This window comes from Hippopotamus amphibius, chromosome 8 (assembly GCF_030028045.1).
Source record: "Hippopotamus amphibius kiboko isolate mHipAmp2 chromosome 8, mHipAmp2.hap2, whole genome shotgun sequence".
NCBI lineage: Eukaryota > Metazoa > Chordata > Mammalia > Artiodactyla > Hippopotamidae > Hippopotamus > Hippopotamus amphibius.
Genome location: NC_080193.1, coordinates 124,611,426 through 124,630,280, shown reverse-complemented (window position 1 = coordinate 124,630,280; position 18,855 = coordinate 124,611,426). Strand labels below are relative to the sequence as shown.

The window sequence follows — 18,855 nt, the reverse complement described above, 5'->3', positions numbered from 1 at the left end:
ACCTCTCCCTTTTTATAAGGAAAAAGAACAAATCTTCTGTGATTTTCCAGGGACCCTCTGGGAAATCCTAAAGTTAGTTACAAATCAAAAAGACTTTATTCAGAATTTGATTTTGGGAAGTTTGTAAACAAATATCAAAAGATTTTAAAACAGGACTTCCCTGGGTCCAGTGGTAAAGAATCCACCTTACAACGCAGGGGATGTGGGTTCGAGCCCTGGTCAGGGAACTAAGATCCCACATGCCATGGGGCAACTAAGTTTGCGTGCTTCAACTACTGAGCCCACGTACCTCAACTAGAGAGCCTGTGTGCCGCAAACTACAGAGCCCATGTTCTCTGAAGCCTGCAGGCCACAACTAGAGAGAAGCCCCTGGGCCACAATGAAGAGTCTGCATGCTCCAAGGAAAGATTCCGCATGCCTCAATGAAGATCCTGCTTGCTGCAGCTAAAGACCTGATGCAGTAATAAATAAATAAATAAATAATAAATCTTAAAAAAAAAAGATTTTAAAATAATTGGTCATATAGGATCATAGGTCACTGTGAAACAATACTTAGCCATTTAACCATATTGACAAAGACTTTGAATGCATATACAGAAGGTTACATGGTTCTGAGCCAAGCTTAGCTCTTTTAATAGTAAGAAGATAGTAATCGCAATAGGTTTACTCAACCTGGTAAAAATAACAAACACAGGAAATTATTTCGATAAAACACAGAATCTTTGTTCTCTAGACAGATCACTTAAAAGGTAAAGAAAAACCTTTGTTTACAATGTCTTGTTAAGAACAGACCAACAGAGACTTCCTAGGTGGTACAGTGGTTAAGAATCTGCCTGCCAATGCAGGGGCTATGGGTTCAATCCCTGTTCCAAGGAAGATCTCACATGCCGCAGAGCAACTAAACCTGTGTGCCATTAAAAAGAAAGAGCAGAACAATAATCCAAAAAAACCCTATCCTTACAACAGTGAGAAAATCAGATTTTAATATATCAGCTTACTTTTGATATTAAAACTCATTAACTTACATAAATTCATTTTAACCTTAGCCAGCTTGACCACATGTAAAATTCTTTCCCCAGGGTTCCTTTTCTACACACCTTCTACAGTTTTGTCCTGTGTTTTTCCTCTTTCCCATTCTGAAATAACCAGTCTCACTTTAGGACAAAATTGCTTTCTTTTTCCTCAACAAAAATGCATCTCCATTCCTTATACCTTCTTTTACTGAAAACATACATCCTACTTTCCTTGCAGATGAAGATGTTTCCCTTATTACTTCCAGTAGCTTTAATTGTACCTACGAGGGTGAGTCAAATATTATTCACACTCTGGCTGTAGAAATTATATAGCCAGAGTGCGGATAATATTTGACTCACCCTAGTGTGTGTGTGTGTGTGTGTGTGTGTGTGTATTAGTATACATATATAAATATATATGTGTAAACAATTGTGAACTGTTATATTAGTATTCTGTGGTTTGACAAATTTATAAATAGTTTTTCTAATTTCTAGAAATATATGCTTTCTCATAGTAAATTTTTAGTGTGGTGTGAAACATGTTTACTAATAAATCCAAGTATCTCTGGTTCCTCTGGGAAAGGAAGCAAAAAGTACAAAAGCCTGTGTTTAGTAATTAATGTTTTAGTATTTTATCTCATTTAGAAATGATCTAGATATATAATGACTAACCATCATTTAATTTAATTTAGCAAAACTTTAAGGCTTCAGTTTACCAAAAAGATTTGGGAAAACTATTTTAAAAGTTCATCTAAAAACCTTTATCCTGTTTATAGCTATTAAATTCACTTATTCGCAATAAATATGTTTAGACTACCCACAAAAATTTCAGGAGACATTAGACAAAGTCAGCCATCATTCCAAGCTATTTTCCTCGCTGACAAATTGTGTAACAAAGATTAGGTGAACTTGTTTGACCAAGAAACCCGGTAGAATAAAGTGTGCCTGTATTATTTTAATGCTGATAATTCTGAATGCATACACTATTTTAATTAATCCAACAAACAAACTAGCTTTTATTTATCAAAGGTTATCTCAGATCATGTGAACCTGAAAAGCATTTGGGTTAGTTTCCATTATATTTTTGAGAGTTTTAGGAATTCCTAATTCATATGTGTTTAATTCTCTTTAAGCCAAGTAGAGTTCTTTTACAAATTAACTTTGGTACTACCATCCAAAAATACTACATATCTATTACACACACACACACACACACACACACACACAAACATATAGACAGATGAAAATAGAGATCTTATAGCTTCTGTTTTAAAATTACTGCTATGGATCGGGTATAATAATACAAAACTCACTTGTTATAAAAGAAGTTGGATCGATGTTCTCTGGCAGATGAAATGTTAAGGTTACCTGCTCAGATGGCCAGATCTTTTTACTAATATTTGTGGAGAAGACATATAAGAGATTTTTCATTTGCCTAAGTTTAAAATGACCTCCCCTTCCACCTTTTTTCTTCTAATGAGATTTACCTCTCTGAATTTTATATTTTAAAGAGATGACCTAGATAAGAGTTCTTGGAGCATTTCTGGTTTTGTAAAGATTCATAAGAAAAGGGCAGTTGTTTTTAATTCTTCAAGTACTTGGGTTGCAACTTAAATGACATCATAGGTTGTTCCACCCATCTTTAGAAGGTTTTTCTTTTTCTTTGTGTACATAGTTTTATTTTAGCTTAGCGGAAGAGGTCTAAAAAAATTCCTATCAGGGTCTGAATATCAGCTTTTAGCCTGGCCAATTTCTGACCACAGAGCTACTTAAAAAATCCTCCTAAATTTCGTGTCCATTTTCAGCCAGGACAAACAGTAAATATTTCCGGAATTGTTGAACAACTCCTTTGTTGTTCCCAAAGAAGGTGCAAAAGATATTTTATTTTTCTCTCTTTATTAGGTACTATAGACAGAGATCTGGGACAGCTGACTCTGGTAAGAATTCTCGCCCTTAGGCAGCTTCTGCTAGTTTTTCCAGGACCACATCTGCAGGCTCTGAGAGAGGTTTAAAATAGAGAGTGTAGCTCCAATTCCTACCAGAATTTGGCAAGTTTTTCCATTAATTTTAATTTTAGTTTCCCTTGGCTGTTTAAGGGAATAACGTAACAGTTTACCAGAAAATCCCTCAATCTCATCAACTCTGGGAGGGGCCCATAACAGGGACCCTCCTTTGAGGGTCAATATGAGGGCATTCATATCTACAAATCTGTTGAAAATTGTGCATAGGCCGTTTAAGCCATTATCTTTTCCAGAGTCCCAGTTGATTACAACTGAGACATTAACCCCTGAGCCAACATTTTAATGATAGACCCCCTAGGAGACTGTGATGTAGGGGGCCCAAGCATTATTTTAGGTGGCTGGCCTTGGAGCTGGTATAACTTTAAAGCCAATAGGTTGGTGGATTTTTGTTTACAATCTTGTTCCAAAGTCCTTTCAAAGTGTTTAGCTATGGTCACAAGTTCAGTCAAACAGGTAACAAGGCTCCCATCCCAGTTTTTTGTCTTTTTACCAATCCAGTAACTTCAGTACGTAATCCATTTACAAATAGGGTAGCTGGAGCAGGTTGGGTGACCTCATCTACTGTATGAAATCCAGAAAGCGGTCGTAAAAGAGCTTCCAGATGAGCTTTAAAGTCTGCCACAGACTCATCTTTCTTTTGTTTGCATGTTTGAATAACAGACCAAGGAAGACTCTAGGAATGACCCTTAAAATATCAGTTTCTACTTTGAGAGCATTTTCTGGTCCATAGGGGACCATGTTGAAGACTGAGGATCTCAGATTATCATCCTCAGGGGTTTGTATTTTGCTTTCTTCATTTTTGTGCTTCACCAGATTCTACCAGCATGTGCACAAGCTGATAAAGATCTGTCAGACCAGTGTCATAGGCCAGATGATAACTCTAAATTCTTCAAAAACCTTTTGAAGTGTTTTGTTGTTTTTTTTAAATCCTCTCTGGGTTTAGCAAATTCTTTAAGTATGGCCCTTAGTTCAGTCTTTGACCAAGGAGTGAAAGATACCTGAGGAGGATTGCCTGCAACCTTGGGTGGTTTTATTTTAAACTGTTGAAAAGCCGCTTCAGAAGGGAAAGGCAGTCCGGACAGAGAATTAGTGGAATATGAGTACTCAGGTAGATGAGGGTAGAGAGGAGCAATAGGAGCCGTATTGGTCTTACTGTGTTTTAGGTACCTGTTGTGTCTTTAATTTTTCATTAGCCTTTGCAATGAATCTTTCAACGAAGTTATTTTGGAATCATGAAGACTTTTGGAGGCTTTTGCATACCAATTAAAATAGGTATCTCTTCTGTTTGATTTGGGAATGCGTGCTTTCAAGTGCACTTCTTAAATGAATGATTTTGTCTAATTGGAATGTTCCCCATAATGGCCACTGTAATCCTAGCTTGTTTTTAGTAAGATTTTGCCATTTTTGTCAATATCTACAGCTTCCAGGTCTATACTACTTAGACATAAAATTAAGTAGGTGTGCTGGAAGGTGGTGTGCTTAACTCTTTAGAATTTAAGAGTTATTAAATAATTAATTATTTTTAAATTTTATTATTTTTTAACACAATTATTATTTTAAATTATGTATTTATTTACCTAAGCTTTTGGAGTCAAACTAATACTGAAAAGGGATGTGCTGCTTGGTTGGGAATTGTGTGGTATTTTACAGTGTACTTCATTGCATGAATATTTTCTTGAGATTGTCTGGTGACCTAGTGTCAATCTACCCATTCTGTGGCTAACTTATCCTAACACAGGAGTGTTACAGTTTGGTGGCAATTGCTCTAATAGCTTTTAAGTGTTCGATCCATGCACACCAATTTTTGTGGCTTTTAGGCTTCCAAGATCCTTGTCAGCAATAGCCTTTCATTCCAAACAAAACAAAACAAGCAAACAAGAGCACCTTAATATACCAAGCAGTAACCAAAGAAATGTTGCTGCAGACTGGCCAATAAAAGGCATTGTGTACACTGCCAGCCATTCCCAATGTGGAGTTGGGGTCAGGGAGAGAATTGAAACAGGAGACTCCAAAGAATGGTAATTGTGAACTGATTCCAAACAAATGGGAAACTACAGGCTAAACTGCCAACAGTTGCCAGCATGAAATCTGGTCACAGAACCAAGGACTAAGATTTCCAATCAAATGGGGAAGTGAAATATGAACCAAGGGCTAGGAGTCAGTTCTGGGTCGAACTGTCTGCTAGCTTAAACTGACCTGCCCTGGACTGGAAAGCCAACTAAATCAGGAGCTCAATCCAAAAAGAGTGAAACTCAGAACCAATAGGAACTTACCCATGACCTTCGGAAATGGCAGGAAGACAGAGAACTCAGCGGGTTTGTGGAGTACCATGCCTGTGTTTTTTGTTGTCCCTGAAGCCATCAGGAGTTCACTTCAGATCCCACTGCTGCCACCAAATCTGTTAAAAAACAAAATACAACTGAGTAAATTTTATAGATCTTATTGCTTTGTTCAATGATTCGTGAATTGGGCAGCATCCCAGGTAGCAGACAGAAGGGAGTTGTGCAAAATGGAAGGCTTCTATAAGCAGAAGGGGGCAAGACAAGGAAGGAGCAGATTACCTCATCTTTCTTTGGAGGATGGAAGGGGTCTAGCAGGTGGGTTACCTCACTAGTGCTGACCAGGAAATTCCAGACTGACCAGTTAAGATCATATTCCTGGGGGAGGTTGAAACTGCAATTAAGTTAGGTATTGAGTCTTGATTGGTGATATGGCTTCACACAAGTGACTCCATTTGGGGTCTGTTGTCTCGTTTTTTCTTAAACACTAACAATGAATGTTTTGCTCTACCCTGCCCTGCTGAGAAGTTGATGCCTCTAGCCCCTGAGTTTTCATAGCTCTTTATATATACCTCTTTTATGACACTGAACATTTCCTTTGCATATTACAATTATTAGTATTAATAATGATAAACATTCTTCATTACAACCTTAATACATTATTTCATTTCATATTCCTAATGACTCTATTCCCATTTTGCAGGTTAGAAAACTGAAGCATGAAAAGGCTAAGTAACTTATTCAGGAATGTGAAAGTGATGGAGTCATGGTTCAAATGAATAGAACCCAGAGCCCATATTTCTAACCACTACTACACAAGACACTATTGTGTTTACTAGACTGGGAGCTCCTGGATGGCAAAAATCTTTGTATGCTCCATCTTTGCATCTCTCAAAGTACCTGATGTCATTCACTGCCCTTTAAAAATGCTCAGTAAAAAGAAGCACATATCTGGTCAAATGTCCCCTTTCTCTTATCAATAGGTGGATACATTAGTGACTGTTACAAGGTGTTTTATGCAAATATTGCAGTTTCATTTCCCCACTGCTCCCCCTCCCCCTTTCCCAGCCTGTGGAGAAAGTAATGTTGTTGGGAAGGGCAGAAGGGACTTCTTTCTACTCTAAAGAGAGCTTAGAGGAGCTCTCCTGGGGACTAGACACTTCCTGAGTAACATTCAGGCAGCAGTCCTTTTTAGTTGGCAAATGTTCTACAGTTTGCAACCTCAGGTCATTCCAGAGAATGAAACTTTTGAAATAAACAGAGGAATGGGACCTTTTATTATCTCCAGATGGGACTGTGCAGACTTGGAAGCTGTAGAAATAGTTCTGCTGTGCCTGGATCACACTCTTCTTATCTTCCAAAAGGAAAGAAAGTTCCTTTCACTGAGAAGTGGTAAATTATGTTAACTAAAAAGCCAACTTGGATTAAATTCTGCAGGTTAACCCAACCCTACCCAATCCATATTTTTCTGGTTTACATTTTGTTTAACTTAGCATCCCTCTCCTCCTTTTAAAATAAGATATTAGGTTGAGTTAAACACACACACACACACACACACAAAACTGTTGTTTTTGAGTCGTTATCTCAGATTTAGAGATTATTTTATAGAAAAAGGATGAAATCTGAAAGTGGAATGTCTTTTAGGGTATACTAGGAAAGGAAGTAGGTTAAAGCATATCTGTAGTATTTTTATTTTTCACCCTATTAGTGGTGGCCAGCTGAGCAGCTTCCACCTAGAAGATGTCCAATAAACATTTATTGAATGAACTCCATACTTAAAATTTGGGGCTATAACAACATAAAATATAATTTCAAAATTGATGATGCCACCTATTGGTGAAGATAAAATATAAAACGATCACTAACATAATAAATTACTTCATGTTTCCCAGTCATTTGTTACTTATTCCCATAGAGATTATAAGAATAATTGAGGAGCTGGAAGGAATAACTTGCTTGGTCCATGCAGACATGAAGCACTAATGTTTTCAATTTGGTTGCTCTCTACTAGGTGCCTATTAAGTGCACAATACTTTGGAAGATGCTAGCAAAGTGAAGACATAGCCCCTGCCTTCAAGGTGCATCTTATTAATTGGAAGGAGAAGACCTATCTCCTGAGAACAGTCAACAAATACAACAAAACAATAAATAACCTGACATTAAAATGCATGATGTTCATTCCATGTACATGGTTATATTTTATTTATTATATGCTAAACATACTTTTGGGACTCACAGGGCAGGAATAAGTCTGTTTTGCTTACCACTTACCCCAGGACTAGCACATCACTTAGAAGGCAATTGATAAACACTATTGAATAATTGAACAATTTAGGTCTCATAGTTAGATACATGTAGCTTAGAGAATATTTTAAATCCTCACTGGCAAAACAGATCAGAAAATACACATGAGCACAGGAAGTCACATGGAGGAAGTGGGGTTTGAGTTCTGGAAAATCCCTCAAGGGATTTATAACCCAACACAGATGAAGCCATCAACATAGGAAGATCTCTTTGTAATCTTGGATTTGTATCTGAACTGGAGATTTTTGTGGTTTGCTGTGCCAACCCACGCTTTTTCCTCAGTCGATGACTGAGTTTTTGCTCAATCCTGGTGAAGTCCGAAAGCAAAGGGAAAGGAGAAGGCAGATAGTGGGTAGTTGCAAGACTGTAAACATACATTTTACTCCTGAAGTCTTATGGTCAGGTAGCCTAGAAAGGTTTTTTCTTTCTTCCTTCCTCCAACCCAGCTATGTGCTCCAAAGTATTCCTATATTTGGCAATACATATCAAAAGACTTAAAATGGTTGAATCTTTTGATTTAGTATTACTCCTTCTAAGAAAGTATGCTGAGGAAATAACCAGGAATGTGAACAAATGCTTTCTGGAACAAAGGGAAAATCTATACTCAATATGGAAGCAGTCAAGTTTTGCTACAGATTTAAGACAATTCTTGCCAGATATTAAAAAAATATGGCACGAAATTTGTATATGTAAGGTTGTCCCTGAACAGAAGGATTACAGGTTGTTTTGAAATTTAGTGGATGAAATTTAGCTCTTCCATTCTACTTATTTCTGCTTTCATTGTCTTTGACTAGTCTATTTTACAACTCAGTAGAGAAAGAGGGTTAACATTTGGAAAATTGATAGTGATGCAAATGTTTTCTGTCCATAGCTGTGTAAAATGATTCCTATTAATACAATGCAAATGAACTTTGTCTGGTAGATAATATAAATCTCTGTAAATCAAATCATTTGAACTGCCTATAACATCTTACTGGTTTCCTCATTAATTAATCAGTTAAATAAAATCTTCAATGTGTGTTAATTTGATATTTACATGAATCATGATTTTACTTTTTTCAAAAGCTATCCTTTAACACCAATTTCCTATATTCTAGATTTTCCACAATAAACATGCTGCTAACTTTTTAGTAAACTTTTAAGTATATTATGCATGTATTCCAAATTAAAACATGCATGTTTTAACTAAGTATGTATGATGCATATATGTTTATAGCTCAACAAATTTTCACAAAATTAATACACCTATATAACCAGTCTTCAGATCAAGGAATAGAACATTATTACCACCCCAGAAGTTACTCTTGTGCCTCCCTCCTAGTTAGTACTGCTTCCCCACCAAAACAGACTTGACTTCTAACATCAGAGATTCATTTCCCTGACTGGGGCCCCAGCAGTGAGAACACAGAATCCTAACCACTGGACAGCCAGTGAATTCACTGTTAAACTTTATATAAATGGATTCATGTGGTGTATACTCATTTGTGCCTGGCTTCCTTAACTCACCACCATGTTCGTGACATTTATCATGTTGTTGCATAAAGTTTTAGTTCCTTCATTCTCTCTGCTGTGTACTGTTGCATTACGTGAATAGATTACAGTTTATCTGTGGGCATTCAGATTGTTTCTGGTTTGGGGCTATTACAAATAATGTTGCCATGAAGATTTTTGTACATAATTTTTGGTGAAAATATGAATACATTTCTGTCAACTATCACATGTATTAATTTGAGATCTGAAAAAATAAACCTAAACTACATTAAAAAAAATCAGTTTCCCTTTTTTCTCTACAGATCATTCCATCAAAATAAAATTCTTTTGATTAACAAGCTCTTTTAACACGTAAATTTATCCCACAAGAATTAATCCTCATTTATGCCTTATTGTGAATTTCTATAATCTGATATTGAGATCGAGGGTGTGAGGAAATCTGGGGTGCGGAAAAGGGAGAGGGAGATTTGGGTCTGATGGAAGTCAGTGAGTGTTGGGCCAGTGACTTTTCTATTCACTCAAGGTCTTGGCTGTTTCCCTTTGAAAAGATGCACTACAATAATTGTTAACATGATTTATTTGTTTCAAATAGTTTACAGTTGGCAAAGTGCTTTTATATTCATTACCTTGTTTGATCTTGCTCTCACGAGAAGCTTGGTATTTCTATAACTGTTCTTGTTTTAGATGCTTAAAGCTTAAAGTTGGATATCATGGTGGGACTGGTAGGTTAGGATACATTTCTTCCCTACTGAGGCCAGGCTCCATAATCCAAGAACATCTAGTTCATACTCTCCAGGTCAAATTGGTACCCTCCATGCAGTCCCCATCTCAGAAGTAGGGAAAGAAGGAGGAATTAAAAAGAAGAGCAGAAAATATGTCTTCATCATCCATAAAGCACTGCAGCAGCCCTGCTGGTCAGATGGCAGGGGAGGAGGCTACAGTGCAGGCCTCTGGTGGACAGTCAGGCGGAATGGGATTCACCTGAAAACTCCTGACAGGTCCTCTCCTGTGTCCTTTGCTTCAGTGCCCTGAGAAAAGATTAAGGCTTATCCACGCCAACCCCAGCAGTGGGCTCATCTAACTTGGCAAGCATATTGCTGTTGACAGCTTCCAGGCGTGTGCTTTCTTAGATATGGATTCCATGCAAGAAAAATGCAATTCTTGCTGTCAGGGTATTAATTTAACAAGTAAACAAGTTGCAAAATGCTAAAGGGGAACATACAGATGTTTCCAGGCTTCCCACTGGGCTTATCAGGAACTGCTTGTCTGCCACTTCCCACACTAAATGGCTCAACAACTCTGCTGTAGGTAGGCTGTGTTTTATCTTTTTGTCTTAATAAACGTTTGCAAGCTTATTCTTATACGTTAGGACCCAGCACTGTATATCCAAAGGGGGCCTCTCATTTAATGTGCAGATTAAACAAATAGTATGATTCCCATTTTAAATCTATAAAAATAAAGGAGTCCAGGAGTTTAAATAAATTGTTCTGCATCACATAATAAGGCATTAAAACTGGATTCCTAACTTGTAATTAGGTATCTATTCAAGTACCTATCTTCCATACAGCACCCGCGGTCTTCTGAAGTCTCACCTTCTACAGAGCAGAGCCATTAACTGCAACTGGTCAGGCTACCAGTTTTGGACACATTTCCACAGAGCTAGCCCTGCCTTGAGAGCAGGCAGTCCTCAGCTGCTTCTTATTCTCTACCTTTTAAACATCCAAAGGATTTGGTTATTCCACAGGCCTCTAAGATAAATGCTTGATTACCCTTTCAGGATTTCAAAGTTGTTCTTTGGGGACAGCCCAACCCTGATTGCTCAGTTTTGCAGGCAGAAACACAGATTAATCATTGGTATGTGAATTCCTTTTTTACGCTATGTGAAGTTTCTTGGATGGCTTTTTAACTTACATAATAAAAAGGTAGCCTATTTAATGTTTCTTCTACAAATGGCATTTTCTAAGTGTATTTCAAATTCTGAAAAAAAAAATTTTTTTTTTTACTGATGAATATAAATTTGAGTTTCTTAAAATTTCATGAAGCACTTCACACAAAGAAAAAGAAAAACAATTGAAGGGCTAGTTATGAATAGCATTTGACAGATTGAGTTTTGTAAGGTACAAAATTATGATACTATGGTATCTTATCACTAAAAGTACTCCATTTGGGAGGAAATGAGATAGTTCTAAGAGTAGAGTCACGAAATCTGATTGCCTTTGTAAAAGACTAGGAGCCACTGGGTGCCCACCGGCCAGGTGAAGACGGAATGAGAGCTACACATTCTATTAAAATTTTTTTAAAATATAGTTTTTTTTATTACAAAAGGAACACTTCCTCATATTTCAAGTAGAAAATACAACTAAAGAGAGAGGGGAAGAGAATAAAAACTACCCTAATACCACCACTGATTACTAATTTCTGCACTGGCTTTCCATAGTTTTGGGAGTTAACTTCCAAATCAAGGGAGGAATGAGAATTACCCTTTAAAATACCTTAGGTCACTCAGCGTCAGAACAGAATATTGCTTCCTGAGTCGAGCCCTTATGAAGTAGTTGTGTTTTAAGCCATGTTATTTAAGTCTAAATAAACAAATAAAAATAAAAGGATTTGTTAGTACTAGAATCACAGCCCCATGACCAGATACTACAAATATGAAAAGTGCACGGGACCAGAAATGGATCAAATTTACATCCTATCAGATTAACTTTGGGTTAAGTTCAAGCTAATTGAAAGACAGGTCAGGCAGAAATCATCACACCATTTAAAACGTTCTCTCTTGCTTGCCCCCTCCTCCTCTCTTTCTTCCCTTTCGCTCTTTCTCTTATTCTTTCTCTTTTGCCTTCTACCTTTACCAAATTTAGGTGAATCCTCGTGAAGCTAAATGCAAAATGGTGTGGTGCTACTGCATTAATACATTTGTATCTATCCTTCAATAACTTTTAAAGTTGCAAAAATACATACATACTAATTAAAAAATTCAAATAGTACAGAAAGTATAAAATAAAAAGTAAAAACCTTCTCTTCCCATTCTCTTGTCTCATTCCTCAGCTTTCTTTCCATTTGAAGGGATGTAGGCAAGACCGTGAGCTGGGTTGTGGGTGAAATCAGGGGGTGAAATCAGGTTTTTGCACTTTTATAAACTGTGTCCTTTGTGAGTGTATCTGATTTAAAATCATTTTAGTGGGATTTGGAGAGCAAGAGGAGATTAAATGCATGTGCTCATTCTACCATTTTGAGTCAGAAGCTCTTTAAGGGCTTTTAAAAGCACACTTACATTCATACATTTATTTACTTTACAAAATTAGAATCAGTTAGCTGACAATAGGTCACCTGTGTTAGTTCTTAATAAATTTTAGAATCTTATATGAATAAATATTTATCTATAACATTACTTTAAATATAAATAGTACATGTTATATGGATGTATTTATTTAACTAAACTCATTGTTGGCTGCTTAGGTTGCTTTTACTCTTTCTGTATGATGAACATAGCTTGGATGATCTGCCCAGTAACTCAATCTTTGCATATATGCTTAATTACTCCCTAAGGATAGAATTCTAAAATTGAAATTGCTCACCAAAAGACAAGTACATGTTTAAGGCCTTTGAGTGTATGGGGGCACTTGCTGTTCTTACATTTTAACTGTGTAGTCTAGAAGTTAACAATGAATTTAGCTTCTTTTCTAGGGTGGGACCCTATTTCAAACTGCTTTCATGTCAAGATCTGCCTCATCTTTCTATATGGGAGTTCCCAGCATCAGGCTTATGGGGGTGGAAGCATAATCCTCTCCTTCTATAAACTGGAGTTAGTCACTATCAGCTTTCCTTTCTCCACCCTTACTGAGTGCATACATATCCCTGCCTTTTTTTCTTTTTTTCTTTTTTTTAAGAGGTGGAATCCAGCCTAAGGGATCCATTGGAATGGAACTGGAAGAAACTATCTGTTTTAGACCATTTCTGCTTCTATGTTGGAATTTACCTCATCTCTTAAATAGAGCCATCTTAAGCTATTGTCTTAAGAGCTAACTTTAAAAATCTTAACCAATATAACGGATTAAAAAACATCTGTACAAGTCTTTGAAACTATTAGCAATAAAAACGGTCATTATTTTTTAAAAAATAATGATATGGACTTCAGACCGACAGTCATTTTGTCAGTGAGATTAATGTGGATTCTTGGACACTTGGGTAGATTCCCTACCTGATTTGCATTCCTTCCCATTTGGACACTGGATGGCTTTCACAGAACTTTCCAGAACATGAAGCAAACCCAGTACATGGGCATGCACGCACACATTCCCCACCACACACCCACACTCCTCTTTCTGTTTGTCTTGCTATTGCTACTATCATACCACCAGCATCAAAATCTAGCAATGGGGACTTCCTAGGTGGCGCAGTGGGTAAGAATCTGCCTGCCAATGCAGGGGACATGGGTTCGATCCCTGCCCCAGGAAGATACCACATGCCACAGAGCAACTAAGCCCGTGTACCACAACTGCTGAGCCTGTGCTCTAGAGCCTGTGAGCCACAACTATTGAGCCCATGTGCCGCAACTGCTGAAGCCCACGTGCCTAAAGCCCGTGCTCTACAACAAGAGAGACCACCGCAACGAGAAGCCCACGCACCACAACGAAGAGTAGCCCCCCGCTTGCCGCAACTAGAGAAAGCCCGTGTGTAGCAACGAACAGCCAATAAAATAAATAAATAGATAAATTTATTAAAAAAAAATCTAGCAATGGTTTAAAAATGTGTGATGTGGTCTTTATGGCTGGTCAGGGCACTTTCTAGGTTAAAAAGCAAAGGAAATGTAAAAACCAATTTCCAAAATCTCTAGTGGCATATACTGCTTTAAACATAAAACACTTTCACATATCTGACGCGATCTTATAATTCTCCTATTAAACAGTTGTTAAGACCCCACTTCACAAATAACAAAATTGAGATGGATGGAGGTTTAAAGATTCCTCAAGACAAAGCTTGGAGTTATCTTCCATTTCAGTCCTCTCTGCTTCCTGCAGGTGCTGTATCCAGGGATCTCATCCTACTGAAATTTCTCTTAATCTAAGCAACAAGATAAACTGATAACTCTCTGGGGTTAAGGGTTTCATGTTTCTTCTTTCGAAGCCCTAACATTCTACTTTCCATCGGGATCATGCACTGTTTGATCAGGCTCCTGTACCACTACTACATGACAAAACGGAGAAAATGGTTCTGATTTACTTTTCTCTAGGACTAAACTAATGATCACAGAAGTCTAGGATGAAATGTTCCAGTAAAACTAGTTCCCACAGTAGGTCACCTTACATTCAGTTAATTAGGGATTAATTTTCAGGAGATTCCAGATAAACAAGGGTAATTAGGACTTTGTAAAACACGGCTGTAAAGTCTTAAATGATCCCTACCAGAGATATCTGTTTTCTCTGAATTGGCTAGAGGTACTAATTGGCTTAAGTTGAGAATTGGCATCAGGACAGAGATAGCTACCTCATTCTGAAAGAGTAACAAATAGAGAAGACATCAAAAGTTCCACTTGAAATGGTTGGGTTTACCAGTTAAGGTGCCCAAGAAATGCAAAGAATGTAACATGGTTCATAATCAAGGAGTGTAGCCAGATTAGTTTCCAAAATTATTTTTTGGGGGACATGTACATATTTTTCCATAAAAACCTTATATTTGGTGATTAGGTACCAGGTTCATCCTTAAAATCTATCACAACTATAAGTCTACGGGACTTCCCAGGTGGTCCAGTGGTTGGGACTTCGTTTTCCAATGCAGGGGGTGCAGGTTCAATCCCTGGTTTGGGAGCTAGGATCCCACATGCCTTGCAGCTAAAAGGCCAAAAGATGAAACAGAAGCAATGTTGTAACAAATTCAATAAAGACTGTAAAAATGGTCCACATCAAAAAAATCTTTAAAAAAAATATATTGAGTCTAAAATGGCACTTTCAATTTCCCAAAGATTCCATCCTTATCCTAATCCCTATGGAAGCCTGAGTGAACCCTGGGAAATTGACACTTGAGACCCACTGAACCCTGAGGGGGGCTGTGGGTGGAGGTGGGCCCTTCAGAAGTTTCAGCAGTTCTCAGACGAGCATTAGAGGAAACGTGCGCTACTTCGGGGAGCTGATGCAGATGAAAGGGCCATCAGAAACAACAACAGCTGTTCATATATCTGAGTCTCAAGGGTCAAATCAATGGTTAGTGATTGAAGCACTTAGGTTTCTTTCTAATTAAGTTAAATTCCATTTGTGTTTCCGATGAAAGGGACTTGTATTTCTTTCCTCCCTATCCCATTCAGTCATCAGAACTTGTGTTGGACATATAGCTGGTGCATTCAAATACCTGCTTCGTAAATCAAATAAGAAGATTAACTAAGATGACTGACAGGCCTTGGTGTGATGGATCTTTGCAAAGATAAATTCTGGAGGCAAGTGGAGATGATAATAAGAGATCTGTCTAAGATCTGAGAGGCAAAGCAAGGGTGGGCAAATATGTTATTAATGAGCATTCATTCAAAGGAGTAAAGAGAATCAATCCACAGCAAAAGCTTCACCACTAATGAGATACGAGGGCTTTGGGCATATTACCTAAACTCCTTGTCCTCATAATCGCACAGGGAGATCAACTCTATGCTTGATTACGACATAGAGGGGTGGGAGGGAGGCTCAAGAGAGAGATATGGGGATACATGTATACATAAAGCTGATTCACTTTGTTGTACAGCAGACAGTAACACAACACGGTAAAGCAATTATACTCCAATAAAGATGAAAAAAATGTAAAAAATAAAATAAAAAATAAAATGTAGATAATAATAGCAATTATCATATAGGGTTATGATGAAAATTAAGTAGGACAATGCATATAAAATAATTGGAAGAGTGCCTGGCAGATAGGAATTGGGAGAACCTAGGGGCAAGTGCGGCCAGGTGCGTCTATGCAGATGGTCAGATCTCTAGGGAACCCAGAAACAACAGAAGACCCCTAGATATAAGGGGGCCATGGGACCCCTACAGTGCATATCAGTCTTGGCTGTATCACTGTGAACTAATTAAGGACCAGCTAAGGTACCCACCCTGTTCCAGAAGCCTTGGCACTATGTAAGATCCTGAAACTGTATAGTATGGCTTGGAAATGACCATTTCAGTACGACCTGAAATGACTAGTGTTATTTTCCTAAGGACCCAGAGACATGGGAACATGAAATAAAAATTGAATCGAATAATACAAAAGTCATATTTCACAACCCGTTTCAGTTATTATTATTAGGGAACCAAAGGATATATCCAAATGTCAAAGGAAAGAGCAGGAATTCAGGCTCAAGGCAGTTGAGAAGAATTTTGCTCTAGATACATTTTATTGTTTCAGGGGTCACCCCGTAATTTCTAGAGGAAACTCCTATGGGGAGAAGTCTGGTTGTAGGGAGCTCATTTCAAACCTCCTTTGTATAGTACCTTACATCAGATTAAGACATCAATTTTTCCACATGAAGAAAAAATTGCCAGTGGTGGCTGTGCCTCTAAGTGGGGAGAGGTAAGGCGATGGAGCTTGTTTAACCCACCTAGGAGAACTCATTTTTTCCTTAAGCCTTTTATTTATTTTTTCCAGTTTTACTGAGATATAATGATATACATCTGTACAAGTTTAAGGTGTACAGCATGACGGTTTGACTTACATGTATTGTGAAATGATCACCACAACACATTTAGTCAGTATCCATGATCTCATGTAGATATAATCAAAGGAAAAAGCAAAAAAATAAATTTTTTTTCCCTTGTAATGAGAACTCAGAATTTACTCAAAACTATTTTCCTATATATTATACAGCAGGGTTAACTATAGTCTTCATGTTGTACATTACATCCCTAGTACTTACTTATCTTACAACTGAAATTTTGTACCTTTTGACCACCTTCCTTAAATTTCTCCTCCCCTAGCCCAACCTGTTCTGGTAACCACAAATCTGATCTCTTTTTCTATGTTTTTGTTTTGTTTTTTAAAGATTCCACATATAAGTAAGATCATACAGTTTTGTCTCTCTCTGACATATTTTACCAAGCACAATGCCTTCAAGGTCCATCCATGTTATTGTAAATGGCAGGATTTCCTCTTTCTTATGGCTGAATAATATTCCACTATATATATATATATATATATATACACACACACACACACACATACACACATATATATACATATATATATTCCACTATATATATATGTATCTGTGTATCTTATGAATTCTTTATCCATTCATCCATTGATGGACACTGAGTTTGTCTCCATGTCCTCAAGCCTTTTAGAACAATATTCCGTACCTGACCACACTTTCTTAGATTGGGTAATAAAACTACAAATCTTTAAAAGTATTCTAATATTCACATTTACTCACGAGGTCTAACCTTGGGCTTCTTTTCATTTATTTGAAAGCAGATCAATTCTTGCTGTAAGTTTTGAAGAAGAACACAGTGCTCTTGCAACAATGATGACATTCCAAGAGGCAGGATAAGGAAAAAGGGGCAAAGTACCTGAAGTACACTGTTGCTGTTAGGGAGGTGTGGAATCTGGAAAATCGCTTTCACAGAAGGTCATATTGAAAAGAGGTTCACCAGTGACAGGGCAAGAATATGGATGCAGATGCAGAGAACGGACTGGAGGACATGGGGTTGGGGGGGCAGGGGGCAAAGGGGAAGCTGGGACGAAGTGAGAGAGTAGCACAGACATATATACACTACCAACTTGTAAAATAGATAGCTAGCGGGAAGTTGCTATATAACAAAGGGAGATCAACTCGATGATGGGTGATGACTTAGACGGCCAGGACAGGGAGGGTGAGAGGTAGTCGCGGGAGGGAGGGGATATGGCTATATATGTATAAATACAGCTGATTCACTTTGGTGTACCTCAAAAGCTATGTAAAGCAATTATATTCCAATAAAGAGCTAAAAAATAAATAAATAAATAAATAAATAAATAAATAAATAAAAGAGGTTCAGTAATGTTCACAGTTTGGAGCTCCATGTTTTACAGTGTAAAAACTCGCCTAGGTTAACTGTGTTAGATATGGTCTCTTGGCACTCAGCTTCATTTTCACCAATTTTTATAGATACCCCATCCCCACTGCACAGTATTATAGGAGTTGGAAGGCTCAAAACTATACTTCCTACTTTTCATCATATAAAAAAATCAATATCAGATGAATTATAAATCTAAATGTCAATAGCAAAACAAGCTTTCACAAGAAAACATAGGTGAATACCTTTATGACTTCAGAGTCAGCAGTCTTAAACTGGATACTCACAAAATAAATGGACCATAAAGGAAAACCTCTGATAAACTGAACTACATCAAAATTATGAACGTCTTCATCAAAAGACACTATTAAAGGAATGAAAAAACAAGCTTCAGAGAGGTAAAAGGTGTTCCCAACACATATACACAACAAAAGACTCATATTCAGAATCAAGAACAACAAAGAACAAGTCAGACAAGCCAATAGAAAATTGGGTGAAAGACCTGGACAGGCACTTCATGGAAGAGGATATTCAAACGGCCAATAAACATTAGAAAAGGTGCTTCACTTTTTAGACATCAGGTAAATAAAAACTAAAACTACAATACGAATTCAGTACATCGCATTAGTCTTTCAATAGAATGGCTAAAATGTAAAAGATGGAAAATACAAATTTTGGTAAGGATGTGGCACATCCATTACTTTGGAAATCTGTTTGGCAATACTTACTT

General features: G+C 37.4%; 1 long non-coding RNA gene across 1 annotated transcript in view; it reads right to left on the bottom strand.

Moving 5' to 3' along the window:
• Positions 1–18,855, bottom strand: part of LOC130858231 (uncharacterized) — a 48,429-nt gene that overhangs the window by 925 nt on the left and 28,649 nt on the right. The window contains exon 4 of the long non-coding RNA XR_009055023.1: positions 5,308–5,432. This is a non-coding gene — a long non-coding RNA (uncharacterized LOC130858231). The remainder of the gene's footprint in view (positions 1–5,307; positions 5,433–18,855) is intronic.